The sequence below is a fragment of the Macaca mulatta genome, chromosome 6, assembly GCF_049350105.2.
Source record: "Macaca mulatta isolate MMU2019108-1 chromosome 6, T2T-MMU8v2.0, whole genome shotgun sequence".
Classification (NCBI taxonomy): domain Eukaryota; kingdom Metazoa; phylum Chordata; class Mammalia; order Primates; family Cercopithecidae; genus Macaca; species Macaca mulatta.
In genome coordinates, this window is record NC_133411.1 from 91,587,523 (window position 1) to 91,609,997 (window position 22,475).

The 22,475-nt window shown below is 32.8% G+C and overlaps 1 pseudogene; it reads right to left on the minus strand.

Annotated features, from left to right (window-relative positions):
* Positions 1 to 4,683: 4,683 nt before the first annotated feature.
* Positions 4,684 to 5,311, minus strand: LOC100425537 (large ribosomal subunit protein eL14 pseudogene; annotated as a pseudogene).
* Positions 5,312 to 22,475: the final 17,164 nt, after the last annotated feature.

A 22,475-nucleotide genomic window follows, 5' to 3' on the forward strand; every position in this document is an offset into this window, starting at 1 on the left:
GCATCCAGTAAGCTATCCAGCTCTGAGTTTTATCTCCTAGTTTGTTCTCCACAGAAATCAAAGGTTACGTTGAGCAATTATGCTCAAAGCAAAAGCCCTTTTCCGTTTTCTGCTTATATCTGCTTCTAACCTCCATTTAGTTTTTAGCCTCTAAGTAGTCCTCACTAATTTGTCAACTTATTGTTTCACTTACAATTATAATTTAAACTATTTTTTCAGTAACTTTAGTTGGTTTCAGAGGTAGCATCTATTAAGGAACCATATTTGTCTCAGAACGACAGAAACAAATGTCCTCTCTGGCTATTTGATCTGTCATTAGAGCCTCTTAATAGACATTTTACTTCTGTGTAAATCAGGAACCGAAAACGTGATTGTCTTACTTAGTCATTATACATCAAGTTGATCTGTTTAAATTCTTCTTTGCTTTATTTAGTGGAAAACTACCTTTAAGTTCTTAAAAGCTATCTTGCTATAGTTGAAATCCTAAACAGAATAAATAGGACATATTTTATAAATTAATATAGATCTACTATTTCTTATGACACTTATGTTTTTAAACTAATTAACTAATTAATTGGTAGCATGGGAGATTCTTCTCATGAAGTGGAGTTTATTTGGGTCATGGTAATTTCTTTACTGAAAAAGGTAGACATAATTTTTTTTTTTCATATGCCTCCATCCTAAAGTGTACTATAACATATTCCTCTTTTCTTTTAGACTCACAGTAAAAGCTGGCCACCAGTGAGCAGTCACATGCCTAAGAACATAGTCAAGTCATTTGGTAAATGGTTTCCTTAGTTCATTAACTGCATCTCTAAAGGCTGTGTTGGCATGCTTAACATAGCCAGGAATTCATTTATTTATAAAACTGAATATAGAAATAGTAATTGGATATAGAAAAAAAAAACTTTAATTCACCTGGTGATTTAATTTGTTCTTTTATATAGGTAGGTAGTTCTAATTTTACATATATGTTTGTTTAATTCTTGTTTGACATTTCAAGTGTATATATATTTCTCTTTTTTCTAAGAAGAAATAGTAGAGTGCTCTCCCTCTTGGGATACTGGTGCTTCAACAGGAACAGATTTTGCTTCTTGCATCAGTAAATATGCCAGGGAAATCAAACTAAATAGGAATTTATCTACAACACAAGAATTTTCTTGTCATTCCATCTTTGCATAAAGAAATAACTCTAGAGGATATAAGACAGATGAATAGTGTGTGATTAATTTTGATAGAGTTACAGACTCCATTTACTATAAAATCAAAGAGAAAAATATAAATATTAACATGAATATATTACAGAACTGAGAGAGGACCTCTAGTCCAATTATTCTTTAACATTTTTACTCTGACATAACAGAATTATCTTTCTTCAATACTAGATTTCTCTAAATAATTACATTTATACCATTCAATTAAAAACCTGGAATACAATTTCAATTCTTTGTAATGCCATGAACCATTCCACTCTACTTTCTAGCCTAATGACTCATCACTATTTGAACATATCCTCCAGGTAAAGTTGGATTTAAAATTTTTGAATAAGCGATACTGTTTCTTAGTTTCATCAGTATGACATAACCTTAGTTTTATTCCCACTTTATAGCCATACAAATAATTTAAAGAAAAACTTGAAAGTCATCTCAGTTTTATTATTCCTCTTACCTATTCTTTACTTTTTCCATTACAATTCATAACTCGTGGCTTGCAATTTCTTCATATGTTTCATTCACTTCGAGTAGAATTAGCTATTTGAATAATGTTTCCCACTATGCCAAAAGAAGCACAATATAGTTGAGGGCCACTCCTTGAGTCAATGAATGCTACGCAAATGGATTTCTATTAAAGGGAGTCATTTAAAAAAAAAAAAATTCTGTAGTCTAATTTGATGAATACATGCAATGAGGGAGGTGCTCTGGTACACATGAGTAATTTAATGCTACTTTGACACAGTTCCTGACTATAAGAGGTACACAATGCTGTCATACAAACACAAACACACACACACAGAGCTTACACTAGAGTATAATATACTTATAAATAGGGAGATGCACAGTATTCAATTGTTTAAAACATCTCACTATAGATGATTGACCAGGATCATGCAGAAAAGTAAAAGTGTGACTGAATGAGAGAAAGAATGCTAATTTCTGTCTGATTGTAGAAGCTGGACAAATAAGTTGACTAAGAAACGGTGCAGGGAGAGAGTTAGTCACTTACTTCCTGAAATATAGACATAATTCAAAGATATAGTTCTTCCTTCTACTTTAACTCAGGGCTTCTTGTGGCTAGCAAAATAAATTAATTAAGTTTTATTACAAAAGAAGGACATGCAAATTAAGACTGCAAAGATATACATTTCTATACTCACCATTAGCAATAAAATGTCTAAGACATTGAGTGGAGGCAAACGATTTTCAAATGGGTAATTCTTATTCATTAAAAGTGATAGTGTAGATTGGTAAAAATTCTTTATAAATAATTTGGAGTTATCATGAAAAGGTGAGCATTTATAAACTTTTAAAATAGATACTATATTCTTAAGTACGTGACTTAGAAAAATTTTCTCGACTTACCACTAGACATGTACAAAATATCTGATTCCACTTTTCACAATAGCTAAAAAATACATCAACCTGGAAATAAGGCAAACATTCACTCACTTGTGGTGAGTTAGTGAATTTAATATTTGCACATAATGGAATACTTAAAGCAATGGAAATTAATGAACAACCTACTACAACAATAACTTAGATGAGTTGTAGAAACATAGTGTTGAGTGAAATAAATAATTGCAGAGTGTTACATGATGCCAGTTTTAAAAGCTCTAGACACAGAAAATGTATTTTTTAGGAAAACTAGATGTTTGAAAAAACATATATTTTAAATGCAAGTAAATCATGGACACAAAATTATAGATATATAGATATGTCTTGCTTTGAGAAAGCAAGACATAGTAATACAAATTAGGTCTAGGCTGCAAGAACCCTGAAATATTCTTATTCTTTTTATTATTCTGCTTCATATTTACATGCTGGTTGAATAATTTATATTAATATTGCAATTAGTTTGAAAGAGTGGATATCCAAAATATAAGGAAGTCTCTAAATAGAAATTTTAGATATATATACATCAAAAACCCACAATAAAAGTTAAGACTTGTTCAACAAAAAATAATAATACAATTTTTATGCTAGAATTGTGATGTCTAGATACTCCTTGATAACAACAAAGAAAAAATAAGTATACTCAATATACTTTAAATAATAGAAGTACAAATTCTTCTAGATAACACCCACAACAACAAAACTGGGGGATTTATCTCCAGAAAACCTGCTCTAAAGAAATAAAAATTATTATGGCAAATTACTATTAAGAAGGAAACACAGACTTGTAAGAATAGATGAAGGGAAACAAAGACTGAAGTACGAGTTTAAAATTGAAATTTATGGCTGGGTGCTGTGGCTTACACCTGTAATCCAAGCATTTTGGGAGGCTGAGGCAGACAGATTATGAGGTCAGGAGATTGAGACTATCCTGGCTAACATGGTGAAATCCTGTCTCTACTAAAAACACATAATTTAGCAGGGCGTGGTGGCGTGCGCCTGTAGTCTCAGCTACTCAGGAGGCTGGAACCGGGGAATCACTTGAACCTGGGAGGCAGAGGTTGCAGTGAACTGGGGTCGTACCACTGCACTCCAGACTGGCCACAGAGCGAGATTCCATCTCAAAAAAAAAAAAAAAAAAAGAGAAATTTATGCAACATTGACAGTACCAGACAAATAAAAAACATCTAGGGAATTCCGAATATTAACTAAAATGTATGAATACAATGATGCAAGGTATAAAAATTAAATAGAATTCGTGTATAAGATTTTAGGACTGTGGGGAATGTTTGAAAGTAATAATTTTTATCAACTAAGTGAATAATCCATGTTGTAAATCTTGAACACTACTTAAAGCACAATAAAACATGCATGCATAAATAAATTGAGGAAAAACAGGCTGATAGTATTTTATTCATCTAAAAGAAGGCAGGATGGGGTAAAACAAATTGAAAACTGATACGTCAACTGGGAAACAAATGATAAAATGACAGATATTGATGGATGGCAGAATATGTACCCCCAAATGTGCTTTGTGGGTATAAGAATTATTTTGAGCTAAAGGTTCTTCCAAAGCAGCAAAGGTAAAAATGTCATTCTAATCTCTTTTCATACTGGAAAGAGGAGATAAAACTACCCATGTGAGAGATGTACTCCCTGTACCAGAGGAAAAGAAATATCCTTGGCTGAACAGTCATGACCAAGATAATTCTGTACAGACCTTGTTAAAATAATTATTATTTTCTTACATTGAAATTTGTAATCAAATGTATTGAGAGATTGAGCTAATGTCTCCTCAGGACATGATACTTACGTATTACTATTTTTGTTTTATTGAAAATGCCTGATCTGAGGAAGAACTGGATCTAGCTAGCCATCAGCTGTTTTCTGTGTTACAGAGTTATGCACAAGCTTATCAAAATATACAAATAGCAGTGGATCAAGGGGGGAACAGAATAGTTAAATTAATACAAGATTATGAAAATCTATGTGGTGGCTTTCCCAGACAAATTAGATTTTTAAAAAAGTCTTGAACATGTCAAAAAGGACCTTTATTTACTTTCATAACAGCCTCTTATGCAATATTGTCAAATGACTTTGGAGCAGGTGCTCTCGGAACTGGAGTTTTCTGACCGTTCCGAGCTTTTGGAAGAGGCACTGCCTTCTGGTCTGTGGCTTCCTGGGAAGGAGCCTTCTAGGCTGGAGCCTGCTTTCCTACAGTGGTCATGTTTTTTTGCTGGAACTTTAATAGCAGCTGCAGAAGCTGCAGCAGCACCTTTAGCAGCAGGTGTTTTTTTGGGAGAAGTTTTCATGACAGCTGCCTCTTGAAGCTTCTTAATTTCATTCTTGATTATTCTGCTCCTCATTTTCTTTGCATTCATAACTTTAAAATTATCAAAATCTGTCATCTTGGCTTTCCTTTCTGTGGCTTCAATCCTTTTGTTCCACCTTGTGGCTGTCCATTTTGTACTGACATTGGCCTTCTGCCAGGCTTCTCGGACATACTTCCGGAGGATGCTGTGTAGGAACTTGACAATGAAGTCAGTGAGCCACATGCATTTGAAAGGAGCGGCCTGTCTCCTTACCCTAGTGCAATGTCCATCAACCAAAGTCCTGTTTTGATCAATAACATTTACAATCGGGACCAGCTTTCTGGCATGAGGTCCAAAGGAGACTTAGGCCACCTGGCCAACCTCTGACATACTTGAACACCTTATGTAGATCGATCCCTACTCTACACTGCTTCTTCAAATGTTACACATATTAGTGTTGTTACTATTTCTACATTTGTTCTATAATGCTACACATAATGTAAGTATGCTGACAGATATGATTATTTTGCTTTAAGGAGTCTGTGACCAGACACTGGAATTCGAATTTTTCATTGTTTTCTGGCTACACTTCTTAGCATTAAAAGAACAAACACCAGACTGATTATTTTTATTTTTACCCTAAGGGATGATTTGCTTTGCTTGCCTAATGCCTGAAAATTTATTTCTCTATCCTTGAAATTTAACAATTTAAATGAGTTATTTTTAAAAAACAAAACAAACAATACATCTCTCTCAAATCAATATTCATCTCCCATGATTTCTTGTGCCATATCTTCAATATTATGCATGTAAATATATTTCCTAATTGTTTTTGTTAATCCTTTAGAAGTGCATTGCCTCATATACAAGCTGTTATTTTGTTTTCTTTAAACTTACGTACTTACTTCTTATGTTTAGCGTAATGTTAATGTATTATAATTTTTTTTTTTCTTTGAAACAGAGTATTCCTCTGTCACCAAGGTTGGAGTGCGGTGGCACAATCTCGGCTCACTGCAACCTCCATCTCCCGGGCTCAAGCGATTATCCTGCCTCAGCCTCTCGAGTAGCTGGGACCACAGGCGCGTGTGTCATGCTCAGCTAATGTTTGTAGTTTTAGTAGAGATGGGGTTTCGCCATGTTGGCCATGCTGGTCTCGAATTCCTGGCCTCAGGTGATCCCACCAACTCAGCCTCTCAAAATGCTGGGATTACAGGCAAGAACCACTGCACCCAGCCTTAATTTTTTTTTTTTTTAAGAATGACTTCCATCCTTTGAAATGTGATGAGGCTCTCTAGATGAATTAGCTTATGTTTATCGTGATGGTTAATATTGAGTGTCAACTTGATTGGATTGAAGGATACAAAGTATTGTTCCTGGGTGTGTCTGTGACGGTGTTGCCAAAGGAGATTAACATTTGTGTCAATTGACTGGGAAAGGCAGACCCACCCTCAGTCTGGGTGGGCACAATCTAATCAGCTGCCAGCACAGTCAGAATAAAAGCAGACAGAATAACATGGAAAGACGAGACTGGTTTAGTCTTCGGGCCTACATCTTTCTCCCGTGCTGGATGCTTCCTGCCCTTGAACTTCGGACCCCAGTTCTTCAGCTTTGGGACTAGGACTGGCTTCCTTGCTCCTCAGCTTGCAGATGGTCTATTGTGGAACCTCACCTTGTGATCATGTGAGTCAATACACCTTAGTAAACTCCCCTCTATATATCCTATTAGCGCTGTCCCTCTAGAGAACCCTGACTAATACAGTTGTTTTTGTGACATTTCCTCATGCACCCGAAAGGAATAAATCCTCAGACATTATTTTTTCCATTGTTCCACATATCAGTAGGTCAAGTTGGCTAAATGGATTTTTTAGCTGTTATCTTTCTTTTGTTTTGTAACTACTTGCTCTAATACAAAGATCTGTATTAAAGTCTTCTACAATCACTGTGGATTTGTACACTTCTCTTTTTAATTCCATATATTTTTTGTAAAATGTGTTTTAGAATTGTTTTTTGATATACACATAATTAGAATTACAACTTTTTTCTTTTGGACTGAACCTTTTCTTATTATTAAACATCTCTTTTATTTTTCAAAAAGCTTGTTATTAAAAGTATATGGATAGTCTTATAATAATTCAGCTATACCAGTTATCTTTTTGTTGGTGTTTGCATGATAATTTTTTTTTTTCTTTCACTTTCAACCTTTATGTATGTATGTATGTATGTGTGCGTATGTGTGTATGAGTTTTATTTGTTTGTTTTTTTCTATCAAAAATAGACAAACTGACCGAGGAAATTAAAAAAAAAAAGAAGAAGAAGAAGGGGTGGAGGACTCCAGCAGTGCAGTCACTCATATACATTGATCTGACTTAAACTTAAAGCACTATACTAGGGTGTTAAAATGTTTTATTAAAACAAATGGTTCTATGTTGATTGGGTACAAATATAGGAAAATGATTTTTAATATATTATTGACAACATAGACAAAAAATTTCCCTTATATATTACAGTCCTAAATCTGAAAGGTTAAACAAGTGAGCATTTAGAAAACAAACAAACAAACAAACAGAAAAATATCTTATGATATTGGTGTAAGCAAATATTTATTACACAGGACACACAAAAAAATCAATAATGTTATACTCAGAAGATTAAAAAAATTAAGAATCAAAAAAATTAGACAACCAAAAGAAAAATAACACAGGTGTAGACAGTTACTCTAAAAGTAAGCTAACTAAATAGACAATAAATAAATTTAAAATATGCTTGATGTTATCTAAGAAAAGCAACTCATGTCCCAAAGCTATACAATAGATCAAAGAGCTTTATGAGTGAAACAAAAATAGAAAAGAAAACCAGATAATTTCAAGTTTTAGTGAGAAGATGAAGTAAAACAGATCTCATAAACTTAACACTTTAGCAAACTATTTGACATCTATTAACCCCCCGATAAACATATCCCATATTTCTTATAGACATATACATAGTTCTAGTATGCCCAAAATAAATTTCTACGTGTATTCCCTAATGGACAAGTAAAATAATGTTTATAGCAGCTTTTTTTTTCTTACAAGCCTTGGTACAATAAAATCTCAAATACATATGCACAGAATTATGGATAAATAAATTGTGGTATATTCATTCAATGGGCTACTATTAACACATGTATAGCAAAAAGAATAATTGAACCAAAACCATATTCAAAAACATGAGTGAATCTTCCACAGCTAATATTAAGCCAAAGAAGCCAAAAACACAAAATTGTTCATTCTGCATAATTTATTTTTATACTGTTTTAAAAATGGCTGGAATATATATATTTTTATATATATGTATATATTCCTAGAAGTCAGAATAGCGATTACCCTTGTCATGTAGTGTAACAGCTATAGGATGACTGGTATATATTCAACTTGCTTTGACATAGGTGCTGATTACATAAATGTGTTCACTTTGTGAACTATTAGTGAGCTGAACACATACACTTTAGAAACTACTGTTTGCTTATTGTGCAACAATAAAATACGTAAAATGAAAAAATGCTATAGGTTTGCTATGACCCCATGTATTAATATTATAAAACATACCAAAAAGTCAACTGATAAAGAACTTTTAATAATAATGACTAGACTGTTGTTGCTTCTATATTTACTAACCCAGTTGTGTCATATCTACCACCAGAATGTGGGTTCATTATTTAACTAAGAAAATAAACATTTAAAAAAAAAGCTAAGCCAGTGTGAATATATCTAATTTCAAAGGATAAGTGTGTATGAGGAAGTGTGAATATCCCCAGACATAATCGTTTTTACTCAAAATAGTTCAGAAACATTAATAGGATGCATATATAATTTACATATACAACTACGAAAAGAGGCATAATAACATTACTTGGCTTTATTTTTTTTTATTTTACTTATAAATATACATACTCAAACAGTTCTTGGATTTTGCTGTTTTTCATTATTTTCTATTGAATAGCAAGAGTTAGGGTCATTAAAATGAGAAAGTTGGACTAAGTTGGACGAAGTTCAAGATTTCAGAGTAGATAGTTGCAAGATCACTGTTAAGAGTAAAGTTAACTTTGATTGTCTTGTTTTTAACTGGGTTCGCAGCTGTAGACCACAACATTCTCCCCCAGGTTAAATATTGCTGAAATGATTCTTACTAGCTCTAGTAAGAGATCATATACTCTCTAAACTGGGAATTTCAAACAAATTTCTGCTTGACACATGAGTTGGGTGTAAGCTTTGAATAAATTATTTCGTATCTCAGGAAGTTGTTTTTTTTTTTTTTTCCAGTCTAGTGAATGTTTCAGGGATTGATTTTTTACTGCTGACTTCTAGTAGACAGTTTATGAACTGTTTACTTAGTTCAAGATAGCATAAGCTTTGCCAGAAACAAAGTTTCCTGTAGAATGTCTCCTCCAGGAAAAATGCATCAGGATCTTAACTATGAGTGCGGAACAAGATTTAGTTTTCATACAAGCTGTAGATTTTGACACTATATTGCAGAAGTGATACTTGGGTTTCTTTGTTTTTATTTTGCTAAAATGAAAGTGGTTACTACATATCATGACTACTGAAGAATATAGAGTTTTCTGATACTATTATTAGCTCATTTTTAATATCAAATTTGTTACTTTACAGTCATTCTACATGGTTCCTGAAGTTTGAATGTGATAGAAATGTTTCCAAATGTATTTTCACAATTAAATACAGTCTTTCAGCAAAACATTTAGTAAGATATATAAACACTTTATTGTGTCCTTACCATTGTGGTAGATGCTGGATGGTAGAAATATATCAATATATAACTCAAATTTTAAATCCTAGAGAAATGTCTTCTTTAGATAAAAATAATTATGTATGTAAAACAATGTACACATATATTCATATTCAATAGTATATACTCATATTCCATTGGTTCTGTTTATAAATATATATTTATATATAATATATGTGTAAATATATACTTACATATTATGTATGTAATGTAATATGTATTTATGTATAATAGATATTATATATGTAAATATAAACTTATTTACATATAAAATATAAATATATAGATACATGAGTATATATAATACAAAATATGTAAATCTATCTAATATATTATATATAACATATATCATTTATATGTTATATAATATTTATGTAAATGTATGTAAATATATACAATATGATTATACCAGCCTAATGGTATAATGTATTACAAAATAAGTGCTATATATATATCACAAAATGTAAAGGAATAAAATACAAATTAAACTGTTTGTTTTCACCACATTTCATGTAACTAGAACTCTTTCACAAAAGGGTGTGCCATATAGAAGAATACTTGAAAGTAAGTCTATAAAATTCATTTCCTTTCATTTTAACTCAATAAAATGGCTTCCTAATGTAAAACATTGCTAGGCATTTTGTGCACTTTCAGCTGACATGTCAAAATGGAAAATTCTAAATGCTTTTTAAAAGTGAGAGATTTTAACATGCATTTTGAAACATTTTCTCTTTGATATCTGAAAATAAATTGTTGTAAAAGTTGTCAACATCTATGTTTCTTATCACTGAGTTAAATTTTGAAGGATTTCAGAAAGTTATCATGCAGCTTGATAATTCTCAGTATTAATCAGTATGATTACAGTAATAGGCAATTAATTAACCCTTTTGGTAGAAGTATGGCTAAAGGAATTGTCAGGAGGAGGACAGAGGAGAGTTACATATCTTGGCTACTCTGATTTAGCAATCGTTGTTCATATCTAATCGCATTACTTACATCAACCCTATTACATTATTGTTGCTTATAGGTACATGGATAGTGATATTTTCCACTTCAATTATAACTTTAAAGATTAAGAAGTAATTTGTTTGACTCAAATGAACACTCCATGATCAGTGAGCCACTTAATGCTACTACTATGAGTATTCTATTCAAAAAATATCCAGTTTTCTAAACCTCTTCACAACAAGGCCTGCTCGAAGGTTTTAGGCCACAAAGATCTTCATGTATACATCCTGTCACTAAATAAATAATGTAGGTTGTGCTACCCAAACCATGAGAGATGTTATTAAGAGAACTTGAGAACTTGTTTAAGCAAAAAATTGTCTTGTGAAAACAAAAATAACAAACTGGGGGTTATTGAGTATTCTGAGGCAAAAAGACCCTCCTCTTACAGCTTGAAACAGTAGTCAGAATATGCTTCTAAATAAGAAAAACAAATGGACTTCTTTTTCCTGAGTTTGTATTTTCAAGTTAATTATTCTCATGTAGGACACCATGATACTGCCAGGCAAACACAATTTCTTTGCCAGTCTCCTGAGCTTGAGAGAAGTAAACAAGGATAAAATGCAGATGCATGCTTATAATTACATAAAATGATATTTTTGTATCTGCACAGCTGTTTACATGTAAAATAATGTCTGTAGGTAGGACCATACTTTTGTGGTAACAAGAAATTTGGATTTTAAGAAATAATCTTCTCTTTCTTCATTTTTTCTTATATAATGATTACTATAACAACTTTGTTAAATGAGTTGTTACTTTTCTTGGCCATGTGTAGAGGTAATGAAAAATTAGGACTTGGAAGGTATGTCTGTGATTGTTTAACAAACAGAGAATCCCCTGCCCCTCCTGTTTATCTGACATCCATCTGGCATAAGCAAAGACAGTGTTCTCTTGCTATTCCACTAACTTATTTGTGCTCAAAAGTGCTTAAAATTGCAACTGTATAATGAACCAATGTGGGATGCTATAGACAGAATATAAAAATATTCTGTCTATAGCATCCCACATTGGTTTCATTATACAGTTGCAATTTTAATACCTGATGTAAATGACGAGTTGATGGGTGCTGACGAGTTGATGGGTGCAGCACAGCAACATGGCACAAGTATACATATGTAACAAACCTGCACGTTATGCACATGTACCCTAGAACTTAAAGTATAATAATAATTTTTAAAAAGTCAAAATTAAAAAATATATATTAGAATACATGTTTATAAAATAATAGTTGTTTATAACAAACATTTTAGTCTATTATTATGATTAAATAACCTTGGCAAGGGATGTACAGAGTAAAATTAATTCAAATGGGAGAGATTTCTTTGATATTAAAACATTAGTGGAGGTGTTGTGTAGGTGATTTTGCATGTAGCCTAGAAAAGGGTGTAGAATTTGGACATGTTCCTCTATTTTGAGGGAAAAGAGCCAAAGTGTACCAGTAAAAACTAAGAAATATATATATATATTGGAAAAGTTTTTATAGAGTAGCATAAGCATATGGGAAGTAAAATAGGAAAACTTACCTACACTTATATTAAAGGGCTTTTAACCTGTGACCTATGATTTAAAACTGTTTTCTGTGATATATCAGTGCAAAGTTGTCAAAGAGGCTGTTGGAATTGGCAAAGTTCCATAAATTCCAGTGTTAAGTAACTATACATGGAAACATTTGACAAAGCAGTTAACCAATTTATGTGAATTGAATATAATTTATATGGAAGGAAGCCTAAAAGAAAAGAAGAAAAGAGGCTAAAGAATAGATTTGAGGCATGACATAAAAAAGGGAAAGAGGTAAGAAAGAAATTGGAAGAATTACAAGATATTGAATTATACCTAGGAAAAAATGGTTTCATGGAAACCAAAGAAGCAGAGAAATTCTTGCTAAGTCTGGCAACCATATCAAAATATACAGAGATGCAGACTGCAGACAAAAAAATACAGGATTCGATATTTGTTTTAATTATCCTTAAACAATAGATGTATCCTTAAATAAATCCTTAAATAAACAGATGTATGTAAAGAAACTAAGATAAACAATAAACTAGGAAAGTAAAACTAGGGTATTTAGATGAGAAGTATTGACATGGGAAATCATTACTTGCCCAATCAGTGGAATCCACTCACAGAGGAAAAGAATGCAAATGATAGTATTTGGACTATGAAAACAAGTAAAATATGAGATGTACAAGATTTCAATGACTTAAATGTATTAAAGGAAATAGGAAAGAACATAAGGCAAGGCAGCCGATTTTCAGAATTGAAATCCTTTCATTTGCAGAATTCTTAGTAACGAGAAAATTTAATGATGTTTATATCCATAAACAGGAAAGACATTGAGCACTAGAATTTGGAAGGATGTAAAAATGTAAGGCTAGCAACCTTTTAACAATCAACTCTAAACATGTTAAAATCTTTCAAAGTGGCAACAGGAATAATGTTTGTAGAAAATTGCTCATCACTGATGCTAGAATCACTGAGGGACAGTTAGAAAAAATTCTGGAATTAGGAGGTAACAGTAATGGTGGAGATGTTCATGCATGTCTACAACTAACTCATGTACAACCCGGTGGAAATAACTACTTTTCTGTACAGTTTTTTTTTTTTTTCTTTCGATTTGTGTTTTTTACAGAAACTCTGGAAAAAGCAGGAGGTTTGATACTGACAGGAGCAGAGGTCAATAATATTGTAGTACACTCCACCTGAGATTATTTGAAAAATATTCAACATTGTGAAATGTTTGCCTTGAAATGACAAACTTCTGAAAAAGCTATAAAAATAATAAATAACAATAGCAACAATAGTAATAATGATCCTGCTGAATATATCATCTCTGGCATCATGGACCCCTATGAATAGCTTCAAGTGTGGGAATTTGAAGCTACAATTTTTGGTTCAAACTGCGTTAAACAATTTACTCAAATAGAGACAGATGTAGCCTTAAGGGCTGTTATAGCTGGAAATAAACAGATATTTTTGTTTAGTTCATAATGCAATTATCAAATTAAGACACCTGAAAAATTAGTATTTTTAACAATAAAGAAAACTACACTCACAATTTATTGATGTTGCCTTAGTAAGACTTGCAATTTGGAATGCTAATAATTTTCTATTCTGATGTAAGGTATGGATAATTTTCAATCCACATTTCACTCTTCTGTAGAATTTGGATTTTGTTGTTTGCTTCATTTTCATCCTAACTACAAACTCAAGGGACAGTTTCTCTAATAAAAGAAAATAAATACAAATGTATGTATTCTCATCCTCTGTATGTTAGACATATTTAAAATCAAAATTCAAAAATAAAATATATACTGTCCACCTGTCCAGTTTTCCAAATAAAAAAGACAAAATGTTATATTTACATGTGAAATCAAACTAATGAACTCTGAAATCTATTATAGAAAAGTGTATGTGTGTGTGTGTGTATATATATACATAGAGATATATAAAATCTTGTCTCTATTTTCATGCCCTTTCACACATTTTACTTTACTGCATGCTTTGTGGACAAATCCAGACTGGATTGCTGAAAAATAAAAGAACACTTGGAGCCTGGACACCCATGCCAGATGAGAAAATTTAGTCCAGTCAGCACTCGGCAAGATTGGCAGGTGACTACAGAAGCACTGGTGAGCCCTGCCACCAGATAACCCTGGTCCAGCCCAGCAAAACCAACTATCTTAGAGCAGCCCAAATTGCCAACCCATAGAATGTAAGCTAAATAAAGCATTCGTATTTTATTCCACTGGATTTAGGATACCTTATTGCATAGTAAAACTAACTGAATACCAATGCATTGAAAAAATTCAAGGTAATTAAAAATCCTATAAAAATTAATTTTAAATATACCTTACAATAATTTCAAATTATCTAGAGATTGTTTGGGAAAAAGTTTATTCCATGGTATCCGTATGAGACCAAAAAATACATGTTTTTATTCTAAAATTTATATTTTCTCATCATTACTTTATTTCACCCCATCAGATTAGCTGATATAAATAAAAACAAATGAAGGCCCTAAAGGACTGGGAGAAAGAACTAGAAATATGGAAATTTACAGAAATAGTATATATGGTAATCATATATTTTGGTGTATTTGGAACAGGCATGGTTTATGTCAGTATTTCCAATGTCCTATCTGTCTTAGCATTTGTTCCAACCTTTTCTCTCCCAAGTGTTTCACAAATGGGACATAACATTTTATATGATTACTTTAGAACCTCGGAATATGGTAGCGTGAACATAATAAATTCAAAGCAAAACTGTTATCTAGTTATTTTTTTCCTTAAGTTGGTGCCATTTAAAAGTTAGAATTCAGGCATGAATAGTGACAACTCTCCTGAACAACATACAACCATTAGTAACTTTGTGAAATTCTCATGTTTTATATTTCAAATAAATAATCTACAGGTATAATTTCATTGTAAAGATTTATTTAAAATTATTAATGATATGTTGATAAGGTTTTATCTATTTTCTGTCAAATGGTGCTGACAAACATTATTGGTTGCTTTGGTTGAATGCTATCCAATATTCAAACTTTAGAAAAGATAACAGGTTTTCACAAGTCATTATCTGTATGGAATTAGAAATAACCATTTCATTGTTCTTTTATTATTTTTGCTGAAATTTTAATTGAACTAAAATGTAAAACTTTGAAAAATAATATTGTTTGAAGAAAGTTTTCAGAAAAATTCCTCAAAATTTTAAGATAAGAGGAGTAATAAGGTGATCTATAAAAACCTTATAAGAAATCTGCCTGTACAGATGACAAACATCTTGCTCTACCACTTTTGAACTGGTTTCTGATAGAAGAAAAAATGAAAAAGGGAAATTTTATAAGCTTTAAATTATTTGAAGGCACAAATTATATATATTTATATATATATATAAAATGTCCCTGTCACCTTTGTGGCTATAGCAGTGCATGCAAACTACATTATTCAGAACTATTTAAAAATGTTTTGATGTTCTCATTAAAATAGGAATACATACATATGTTACATCTTGGTTCAGTGCTATTTAATAAAAGTGTTAATAAATAAAAATATATCTGAATTCAGCATGTTTCTTAAAATTGGAAAGCCAATTTACAGTTATTATTTTTATTTGATCAACTTCACTTAGATTTGAGGTAACAAAGACACATTTAACTTTAATATGAAGTATAATTAGACTATGGTAACAATTTTAAATGCCAACGTTTTTTCTTTATCACACAATCCAGTGTTGAGTCTCTGTTTCATAGCCATTATTATCCAAGCACATTATCAATACCATTCCTTCACATTTCCCAGCTATAAGATTGGAAATGACCACATATGCTTTGAACTTCTCCTTTGCCATTCTTACTGCTCACTTTCCAAATCTCCAAATTTGTTGTTTTGTTTTTAATACTGCCTTCTAAATATCTAGTGACATACCATCTGCACTTGTTTTATTCTGGCATAGACCACTTTAACAGTTTTATTTTATTTATTTATTTTTTTATTTATTTGTGTTTTGAGACGGAGTTTTGCTCTTGTCGCCCAGGCTGGAGTGCAGTGGCCCCACCTTGGCTCTCTGCAACCTCTGCCTCCCAGGTCCAAGTGATTCTCCTGCTTCAGCCTCCTGAGTAGCTGGGATTATAGGTGCACACCACCACCCCCAGCTAATTTTTTGTTGCATGTTTTAGTAGAGCTGGGGTTTCACCATGTTGGCCAGGCTGGTCTTGAACTCCTGACCTCAGGTGATCCGCCCACGTTGGCCTCCCAAAATGCTGGGATTACAGGTATGAGCCACTGCTCCTGGCCCAGTTCTCTATCTTAGTTTAATTTTCTCCAGTATTCCCCCACCCAAGTTCATCTTTTATACTGCCTAAACTTTCTGATATGTAAATCAACTTTCAAGTATTATGAGTATTGATTTAGAGATAACAAATACATTTTAGTAAGTATGCGAATCCACAAATTTCAAATTCATGAATAATGAGAAGAGATTGTATCATTATTAAGTTTTAGCATTTATTTGTCCCTGACTCCACTATCCATTTTCTTTCTATTCCAAGGGTGAATTCATCATATTGTTCCTGAATCACTCTAAATACTGAAAACAAGGATAATTTGGGGATTTTGAAATCCAGGATATTGAAATATGATGGGATGTTAAAGATTGAAGTTAGTACATATATACTTATATGTAAAAATGCTAATATAGCATTTAAAAGCTATAGTGAATCATTTTCACCTTATATTATCTGAGTTAATGTTTAAAAGTCATTGATATAGAGTTATTGATATTTTTATATATAGCAAAAATAATTGAAGCGAATAAATGATGTGTTTTATTCAGTGTTGCTATAACAAGTAAGTGGTACAGACAGAACCCAGATTCATAGGTATCTTCTGTTGTGATATACATGTCTGTTTCCAATAATCTATGCATCATACTTTCAATAGATTATAGGTGTAATTCATCCAGAAGTTATTAATTGTATTTATCAAGACTTTAAAGTGAAATAGCAGCTTAAATTTGAATGCATTTCTTATAAGAACAAATAGCTAAGGAATTGATATATTCTCAAACAACTTAAAAATTATAACCTAAAAAGTGATGCTCAAAAATGTTGTGTACACATACCATTAAGGAAAAAGTAATAATTAAAGCAGATCTTGTTGAGGTTCTGGAATTGCAGTTCTCACATATGTGTGTTCTGTACCACTGAATTCTGCACACCTGACTTCTAATGCCTTTATGTGACACTATTTGAGAAACTCTTAGCATTATGATGTTGCTCACGGCGTCTTGGGCACTTATTGTATACAGTACTACTAAAATTCAACATTCCAATAAAACTGAATTTTGATTTTACTTGTTTTAACCTAAATTTGAAAAGTGAAAAAAAAAAAAAAGTAGGATGAGTTTTTACATTCAGTAGAAACAGAATCTGTTCATAGTGTGGTCAACGTCAATCAAAATTTTTAGTACTTTTGGTGCTTATGCAAAGCAGAACCTAGCAATTTGGGATTTTATTCATATTAAATATATGTACGATAAATATGTGTTTAATAATTTCCATTAATTTGCAGAATAAATTAGCCATTTTAAAATCTTCATGTTCTTAGTTATAAAACTTCTATTTCTTTCTTAATATTACGCTGAAATGTGTTAGAGATAATATACTTTTAGGACTATTATGTTCATAGAAACATACATTGGATCAAGAGGGAAAATGTGTTGGCAACGTGAAATTGTCTGTGATAAAACAGTGTTTATATAGGGTGAACCAATATTTTTTGAGATTGTACAATTTGGGCACCTGTACGATATGGATAACAATGTTAGATTTCTAGAATACTGTTGTATGTTTAATGTGACTGTTATAGAGCATATTCAATTGCCAAGTTTTACATACCTGGGTCTACAATACTCATGAGCTTCAAAATTGTATTTTAGCTCAGAGTACTAATCCCATGGAATAAAGTTTTGACATCTGTGTTCAGTTGTCAGAAGAGTGATTTAGCCTAAATGTTCAGATTTTTATGATAAAACTGTACATATATAAGCACTTTAATCGTCTGTCACATACCAATAATCATATGCTATCAGCAGAGATGGTCTCCTACTCTATGTAATTTTCATTTCCTCTTGATGAGTTATTTGCTTTTACAACAAAGTCTTTACAAGTATATGTAGCTGAATTTCCATAATCTTCTCACAGAAGTAAAAAAATGAAAGTGTGTCTTCAATTAGTGAAAAATTAAAATTTATCCATTCCAACTAAAAATTATCTACTTCAACCCTAATTTATAGATGAAGATATTTGAAATCAGTTGAAACTCACCTAAAATAACTCAGATCTATAAGATTAGAGCTGGGAATAGACCCATTTTCTCGTGGTGCTTTAATTATTCTTTTCTCTAAAACATTCTTCAATAATTAAAAAAGAAACACAAATTTTAAAACAGGTTTGTAGAGAAAGCATTATCCTCTTTTGGTAGGTAAATGTCCCCACCAAAATAAATAAAATGATAGTATTTCAATTTTTGAAGTGTGGCATTTGAATCAATTTGAACACATCTCACCTTCAGTTTGCAAGGGCTAGTATATACTGCTCATCTACTATTTCCTCTATTGAGCTATATAATTCACAGAACGTGTACCAATTTAAAGTATACAACTCAATGTATTTTAACAGCTATACAGTGTTATTCAACCACCACAATGTAATTTTAAAATATTTTTGTTTTCTTCTTTTTTTTAGCTTTTTTGAGGTATAACTGACAAATAAAAATTCAAACTGTACAATCAGATTAATACTTGTATAGATTGTGAAATGATTACCACATTCAAGCTAAATAACATATCCATTACATTACAAAGCTACCTTTTTTTCTTCCAGAAGCTATATTAATTAAATGTGAACGAGATGATAGAAATAAAATGAGTTATCAGGTAATTACACAAAATTACATTGTGAAAAACTATTTCACCTCAATTGAAATGGAAATCCAGTACCCCTACACACTGGTACTTCATTGGAAGTAATTCCTCACATTTAAAAATTACACTATTGTTATGAAAAGGATTTCAAAATACAGTGGAGGAAATTGAAACTTCAATAAGAAAAATTTAATAGTCATTTCAACTCAATTTTTGTTTATAATAAACAAATATTTGTTCTGATATTGTCTATCTCTTAGAAAATTGTTGTGCTTCTTATTTTTGGTAGGTTTGTCTTTCATTTTCATACTAAAGATTTGAGTATTTTATACACCACAATCACAGCCTTAGTTTATTTTGTATTTCTTCGTGTGCTTATTTTAATCAGCAAGTTTTATACCTAGAGATGATTTCCTGTTGCTTGCCAGCAGTCTTTTCTTTCAGACTGAAGAATTTCCATTAGCATTTGTTGTAACACAGGCCTGGTGTTAATGAATTCCCTCATCTTTTGTTTGTGTGAGGAAATATTTATTATTTATTTCTTTTTAACCTTGGAGGCATAACTTTGCTGAATGTAATATTCTGGGTTAGAACGTTTCTCCCCCTGCCCTCCCCGCCTTCAGTATTTTGCATATGTCATCCAATCCCTCCTGGCTTATGAGGTATCTACTGAGAAGCCTCCTGTCAGATGTTTCAGAGCTCTTTTAGATGTTATTTGCTTTTTCATCCCCTCTTGCTGCTTTTGGGATCCTTTTATAATTCTCGACTTTTGAGAGTCTGATTATTTATATGCCTTGAGGTAGTTTTATTTGGGTTGAGCCTACCTGGTGTTCTTCTGCCTTCTTGAACCAGACACTTTCGTCTTTATCTGTGTTTGTAAAGTTCTGTTATTACTTTTCTGAATAAAAGTTTCACCCTAATATATTTCTCTACATCTTCTTTAAGGCCATTCTTCAATAACTCATATTTGCCTTTTGGCCCTATTTTCTAGATCTTACATTCATTTCCTTGTGATAATAATTATTATTATGTCTCCTCTAATTATATATTTTCATCTACACTATATTTAAGTTCACTAATTATTTCTTTTGCCTGACCAATTCTGCTGCTGGGAGACTTGCATTTTTTCAGTTTGTCAATTGAATTTTCAGCTCCAAAATTTCCACTTAAGTTTTAAATTATATCAAACTTTTGTTAAAAGCCTCAGACAGAATTTTGACTTCTCTTTTTCTGTTACCTTGAATTTCATCGAGCTTGCTTGAGACAGCTATTCTAAATTTTCTGCCTGAGAAGTCACATATCTCCATCACTCCAGGACTGGTCACTGGATTCTTATTTAATCTATTTGGAAAGGTCATGATTTTCTGGATGTTCTTGATCTTGCCTATGTTCACTGATGTCTGAGCACTGAAGAGAGAAGCAATTATTCCAATCTTCCCAGTATGGGCTTGTTTGTGTACATCCTTCTTGAAAGGGCTTTTCACATAGAACTTAAAGTATAATTTTAAAAAACAAAAAATAAAAATAAATAAATAAAATAAAATAAAAAGGGCTTTTCAAAAATCCACAGAGAATTGAGTTTTGTTGGCTAAGCCTATGGTCACTGCAGCTGCTTCAGAACTAGTGGACACCTTAAGTCCAGGAACACTGCAATTCTTGAAACTCCTAGATACGCAGTGATGGGGGACTTGGGAAAGATAAGGGAGAATTTCCTGAGTATTCAGGCAAAGTTTCTCACTCTTTCCCTCAAGCTGAAGGAGTCTCTTTCAGCATTGTGGTGCTTTGAGTTGGGGAAGGAGTGACATGGACACTCCTGTGGCCACCACATCTGGCACCATAATGGGTTGCACGTAAAGCCTATGGCCTCCCAGATCAGCTTGTTTCTGGGGCTTGTCTAAGGATTGTGGCCTTTACTGTCTGGCTGTTGCTGATGTTTATTCACGGTTTAAGGTCACTTTAGTCAGCAGGTGGTGAATCCTGCTGGACTGAGTCTGTTCCACCAGGTCAGAGCATTTCCTTCTGGCTAGGGGTGTGTCTGGAAATGCTATCTAAGAGCAAAAGTCTGAAATCAGAGCTTCAGTATTTTGCCTGATGCTGTCTTTTATTGTTGCTGAACTAGTATCCAAGTTGCAAGAAAAAGTTCACTGTGTTCCTTCCCTCTGTTTTCCCCAAGGTTAAAGGGTCTCTCCTGACACTACACTGCCTAGAGTTGGGGGAAGAACCACAAAGGCATGTGTGTGGCCACTGCAGCTGCTGTTGTACCGGGCTGCATCACAATTCCACTGACAGTGAGACCATCACATCACTAGGTCTTGCCCAAAGACTGCCATCATCACGATGACCTGATTACAACTCAAATGTGTTCAGGGTTCCACTTTAATCAGCCTGTACTGAAGCCAACCAGGAATTGAGTTCCTTCGCCTGAGGCAGAGGATTCCCCTATGCTCCAGGGCTAGTTGAAATATGTCTTCCTTGAGTACCAAAATGTTCTGCCTAGTGGTTTTTTTTTTTTTCCATTGTATTAAGATGGCACTGAATCCTACCTTCACTTCAGTCTCCTTTTCACAAGCACAGAGATTCTCTCTGCACTACTCTGCCTGGGGCTGACGGATGATGGTGTAAAAAGTCCAAGAATTCTCTTGTTTTTCTGTCTTCTTCAATGTCTCATTTATTGTTATTATATTAAAACCAAGTACTGGGATCATTCATTTGATTTTTTGTTTTTATGAAGATGCTTCTTGCATGGCTAGTTGTTCTAGCTGTTCAATGTAGTGTTTCTACAGAGAGATCATCACTGGAGGGTTCTATTTGGCCATAATGCGCCATCTCTGACCCTACTAGATTTTCTTTTTTTTCTTCAACTTTTACGTTCAAGAGTACATGTGCAGGACGTGCAGGTTTATTACATAGGTAAATGTGTGCCATGGTGGTTTGCTACACAGATCACCCCATCATCTAAGTATTAAGGCCAGCAACCATTAGCTATTCTTCCGGATTATCTCCATTACCCAGTCTCATCCTACAGGCCCCAGTGTGTGTTGTTCCCCTCCCCATTCTTATCAGTCAGCTCCCACTTATAGGTGAGAATGTGCTGTGTTTGGTTTTGTGTTCCTGCATTAGTTTCCTGAAAACAATGGCTTCCAACTCTGTCCATGTCCCTGCAAAGGGCATGACCTAATTCCTTTTTATGGTGGACCTCATTTCTTGTATTCCGTGGTGTACGTGTTCCACATTTTTTTAATCCAGTCTATCACTGATGGGCATTTGGGTTGTTTCCATGTCTTTGCTATTGTGAATAGTAAGTGCTACAATGAACATATGTGTGCATCTATCTTTATAAGAGAAT